The sequence below is a fragment of the Bos indicus genome, chromosome 8 (genome assembly GCF_029378745.1).
Source record: "Bos indicus isolate NIAB-ARS_2022 breed Sahiwal x Tharparkar chromosome 8, NIAB-ARS_B.indTharparkar_mat_pri_1.0, whole genome shotgun sequence".
NCBI lineage: Eukaryota > Metazoa > Chordata > Mammalia > Artiodactyla > Bovidae > Bos > Bos indicus.
Window position 1 is genome coordinate 47,266,016 of NC_091767.1, and position 6,000 is coordinate 47,272,015.

Sequence of the window (6,000 nt, forward strand, 5' to 3'; positions counted from 1 at the left end):
CTGTAGTATTCAAGAATACTGGAGTGGGTTGCCATTCCCTTCTCTGGGATCTCTTCCTGACCCATTAATGGAACCAGGTCTCCTGCATTGCAGGCAGATTCTTTATCGTCCAAGCCACCAAAGCAGCCCTGGCTTTCTTCTCTTTAATCATACTCAAATTTTAAAATTAAATTTTTAGAAATTTTATATCCTTCAACAATATTTTCTAAAGTATTAACTCTCCTTATAGATTCCACCGATAAAGAACAGTTCTTAACTTAGCTTCAAATATGTTTTCCAAATAGATTACATAATTTTTTCCTACACTTCAGGTGTTTTTCTCCTTTTGGCTTCTTTTATAGATAATAGAGTCTAACATGCATTAAAATCTATTAAAATACATGACTGTCTCACTTGAGCAGCTTAAATAACCTTTATGCTGTATAAAATTAAAAGATCTCAAAATTAGAATAGTTATCTACTCCATGTCTCCCTGGTTCCCTGAATGCTATCCTGCCTCTGCACACAGTGGCAGGTAGTGGGTGAGTTTCTAAGGTAGCCCATTCCAAGGGTAGACAGCTCTAGTTGAGAGAAAGTTCTTTCTACAACTAAGATAAAATGTGTCTCCCTGGAACTTTACAGTCAAGTTTTCTTCCAGAGAGTATTCTCCAAAAGACAGGCAACAAGCTTGACTCAAATCTCCTTTTAACCATACTGGACATCTTGGACCTTTAATCCTTCTTCACATGATGGATTATCATTATGTAAAAACTCTCTTCATAGTTATAGTCAGTATTATATTATAGGGCATTTTAAATAGAATGAAGTCTAATCCTCTTAAGTCCCTGGAATTACTTTTCATAATGGTCCTGTAGGGAGCTTTGAGGGGAAACTCACTAATAATTTAGTTTCTTTAAAAATTTTTCTTCATGAATTAATTAGTTTACTAAGCATACAGTTTACGTAATAGCTGACTTTCTGTCTCTCTCTCTCACTCGCTAAATGAATTGTGCCATATAGAACCTGTTACAAAGTGACCTCCATCGTAACTGAAGCCTGAAACGTGTGTTATCGCCTCTTTTTTTGCCCCTGACTCATAATGAAGGTAGTGATAAGCTACAGGTAATGGGAAGCCACGTTATCTAGAAATGGGCATGGATTTGTCAGTGTTTCCCTCTCCCTGACTTTATTTGCTAGCTTTGAAGCCAGATTTAACTCAAACTCAAGTCTCACCTCTTATAGCTATGTAGCCCTCGGTTAGTTACCTCCCAGAGTCTTAGTTTCCATCTTGTAAAATGGAGTCTACAACAGCTTCCACCTCAAGGTTTTTGTGAAGATTAAAAGCAACTGGCACAATAGGCTTACAGAGTAAACACACATTTAAGTGTAATTATGATGACTGAAGATGATGATTGTTCTTTCACTGACACCCCTGGCACAATGGTTAAGAGCACAGGTCACATAGTTAATCGCATAGATTTGAACTCTACTTTATCATTTCAGGTAGCTTTGGGAAGTTTCTTAACCTGACTATGCTTTAGTTTTTCCATATGCAACTTGGGGATAATGATACACATTACCTATACCAAAGGAATATTGTGAAGTTAATTAGCTAATATGTGCAGAGCCCTCAAAAGTGGAACCAGTACATGGTAAAATCTCAAAAATACTAGTAATAGATTATTAACAATATAAAGTCATATCTACTGTCTTTCCCAAAACTGCTGCTCTAGGAAAAGCAAAAAACAAAACAGTACCTTCATTTTCTCCTTTGCTTCTTCCATTAAGAGGATGAGTAAGCTTCACAGAACACAGAAGAGAACCATATCTGCCTTTACCTAATGCTTCCTTCCTCTCTGCAGCTGGGAGGGAATTACATATTCCAGTAACAGAGTGCAAAGCTTTAATATATAAAATGTTCCAATTGGAAAACATTAAGGTATATCGATAAAAGCAGTTTCAGTCTCATCAAAAATAGAAATATTACACACACACACAACAAATGTATAATAAGTATTCAAAGGCCAAGAGCTAAATTATACCCTCATTCAAGCTTCAAAACTCTAAAATTTCATTCACAAAGGGGATTATTTTTTGTACAATCCTGAAATTGTAATGAATCCATGGAGGCTTGTTAAAAATATAGAAATTTGAGATGTGCCATTTCTAAACTGCTTAATATTTGCATTCTTCTAATACCCACAATGCTATTCATTACTACAGATATTCTCTATTCTGAGCCTGCTGCTGCTGCTAAGTCGCTTCAGTCGTGTCCAACTCTGTGCGACCCCATAGACAGCAGCCTACCAGGCTCCAGCCTCCCTGGGATTCTCCAGGCAAGAACACTGGAGTGGGTTGCCATTTCTTTCTCCAATGCATGAAAATGAAAAGTGAAAGTGAAGTTGCTCAGGATTCTGAGCCTAGACATCTTTTTTCCTCTGTTACACACACACACACACACACACACACACACACACACACACACGTATCATACATACCACGCATACCACAAATCTGGCCCACTTGGTTAAAAAACCGAATGAAAGGATAACTTTCTTTTAAGAGTGGGATTTAAGCAGTGACTCTCCAATTACTGCTTGAATAAACTGTGTAAATTGGAGGAAAATTCAGTATTTCCTTGCTAACAGTATAGCATAAGTCAAATCTTTTGATTAATGGGTGCTCAAATAAGTTACAAGTTCAAGACTCACATGTACCTTCTCAGACACCATCTGACTCCCATCCATGAGAGCAGTGAGACTGCTCCAGCTGCACACCCCACCTTGTGTATCCTGGTTCTGACACTAATGGCTAGCACTGAGTTGAACCATAAGGTCTGCTCACCTGGGAAACAGACATGCTGTGATCTGGAAAATCCTCAAAGCAGTAGAGGATTTTGGTAAAGAAAACTAATGAAAACTGTACTTGCTATCTATTTTTGTTAGTCTGCCATAAAATGTATCACTGTTGATGTTTATCGGGTGACATATTTTAACAACCGTAAGTCCTTCACTTTTAATTAATAATAGTGGTGGGGATCGCACAATATTAGCTTTTGAGAGAGACTGGTTAAGTTTTTGTTTTGTTTTTCTTATGAAGAGGCACAAAATCAATACAAATAACATGCATTTTGAAATCAAGGAAAACTGAATTTGAATCCACATTAAGACACTGGACAATTTATACAACTTTTATGAATCCTCATCTTTAAACATGGTAGCTAATTGTAATAATGTTAGGGTGATGATTGACAATTTTAAGCACCTAATATATGCTAAACTGTGGTAATACTTTGACTTGCATAGCTCATTTAGTTTTCACAACAAGCCTATGATATTTATAGCATTATTATTGTCATTTTACATATGAGAAAACAGTCTCAGAAAACTGAAGACAAAAAAGTTAAGAAACTTGCAGTAAGTTATGACTACAAAATTTTTATGTATTGAAAAAATTTTTTTTATGTATTGAGATATATGGAAGTCATTCTGGCTTATTTGTGAGTTCATATGGATTTTATACTAAATAAAAAAGTCTGTGGCCTATCAAACATACATTATACATCTGCTTTAATGAAAGAAAGGGCACACTGACAAGAAGTAAAGAACATCCATGTTAAAAATAAAGATTAAATGTCCCCTTCCTAGGAAGCCAATGACACTATTCCTTTGATGACAAGATTCCCGTCCCAGGTGCCAAGGCCATACTGATTCACTGTGTACATGCTGGTCTGTTCTTTTTTTTTTTTTTGAAACCTTGTAGAAATGCAACCCTTGAAGAAATGTTTAATGTTCTTTGTTCTGACAAGATACAAAACTGTACTGAAAACCCTGCTCCGCTGGAGCAGTTTCTCAGAGTTAATTTGGGAAGCGGGCTTCCAGGCTACTCCTCAATTTGACTCAAATAAAACCCTTTCCTATTCTTATTATTATCAATTATTTTTATTAACAGTCACATGGGTAGTAAACGGACTTGAATCCAAGTCTATCTGATTCTGTGATCTGTGCATCTGGTTCTATAATCTGTATTTTTACTCAAACAATATGCTGTTGTCAATTAAAAACAAAAAGATTTATACAAGTTTTTTGTTGTGTTCCAAAAGAAAGGTGGTATTTGATCACCTACACGATCTGAAAATTGAAAAAGTAACAGTGCATCTAACCTTAATATAAGAATCCTGCAGATCACAGAAGGACAAATGGCTCTCCCAGTGACTCTGGATTTCTTATGTTCTTATTGCTAATGTACACATTCCTTATCTACTCTTCTGTTCCAGCTGGCTGGGGCAGCCTGTCCTGGGCAGGAAGCTCAGACCTCTCTGCTCAGACAATGATTTGTTTTTATTCATTGCTATTTTTTTTTGCTATTGCTAAGTCACTTCAGTCGTGTCCGACTCTGTGTGACCCCATAGACGGCAGCCCACCAGGCTCCCCCGTCCCTGAGATTCTCCAGGCAAGAACACTGGAGTGGGTTGCCATTTCCTTCTCCAATGCATGAAAGTGAAAAGTGAAAGTGAAGTCACTCAATCGTGTCCGACCCTCAGCGACCCCATGGACTGCAGCCTTCCAGGCTCCTCCATCCATGGGATTTTCCAGGCAAGAGTACTGGAGTGGGGTGCCATTACCTTCTCCATTTTATTCATTGGTATGTTGATATTTTAAACACAAGGCCTGAGGTACAATATTTATTAAGTGGGTACAGTATTTATTAAGTGGAAAATGAATGCTTCTGAAGGATTCACATGATTCTTGCAAATGTGGGTCAAGTTTTCCATATATACATATATGAACTCATTTAATCCTCATTATTATCTTGCTTGTATCCTCATGTGCATTTTCTTGATGAGAAAACTGAGACACAAAATGTTAAATACTTATTCAAGTTCACAAAATTTCAGAACCATGGTTTTAATTCAAATATAAATTCTTGAGATACTGTTTAATATTTTATAATATACAAATTGAAAGTAAAAATCTATTTTTAAGGTAATAGAATTAGTTTCAGAAACTTTAGTTAGATATCTCATAAAATCAATGGTCTTCATGACTGAAAGACAATATTTTCACTTAACAACAAGCTTCAATTATACAGTAAAATACACTTGGCCAGAAAACTTTATAACTATCACAGTAATGTGTAATCTGTGTAATCATATAAATTTATGGTGATTATTCAAAATTACTTGACCTTCATATGAAATGTATATAGCATTTTGGGAGAAGACAAAATATTAAAACTTTACTACTGACCTGAAGATGCTAAAACAGAAAATTAGGTAGCAAAGAAAAATTTGACTTACGGTCAATTCTAAATTGACTAATAAATCAGATTCTGATTGCTGTCATTCTAAATCTAGCTGAAGCCACCCACAGAAGCCTAAATAATACATGTGCTGACAAGGGTATCTGGTTGACTGCATGGGACCCCCAACTGTCCCTAGGAAATCTTCCCCAATAAGGAATTTGAAATATAATATTAGAGGAAAGAACTAGAATGTTCTATAGTAACTCAAATTATCTCAAAGAGAACATCTTAAATTATTACTTTAGAAAACAGGTAGAAAAAGCTTTAATATGTGTAGTTTTTCTTTGCATCTTAATTAAATTCTTTGCAAGCAAACTGTTGACTACAGATCAGAATAGAGAATGACCAGTTTAATTTTATGAAAACAATGAGGATTAAAACAGGTCAAGACAATCAAGACAGCCCCATGAGTAAAACCATCCAGTTCTCCCCAGGGAGTTAGGATGGAACCCAAACTCCTCATTGCAGTCTGATGTGATAGAGCTTATTAACTCTACAGCTTCAACTATGGACCTTTTGTATTCATCATGTACCCACCACACTGATTTTTCTTTAGTTCCTGTATTCCCTGTCACAGAATATTTGCATAGTGTTTCTTCTTTTCCTAGTGCTATTTTTTCCAGCTCTTCCCAAGATTAGCTCCTCCTCATGCTTCAGGTCTTGCTTAGGTATAATCTCCCTAGAGAGTCCTTTCTTGATTTTGTTAGTCCTATTTCA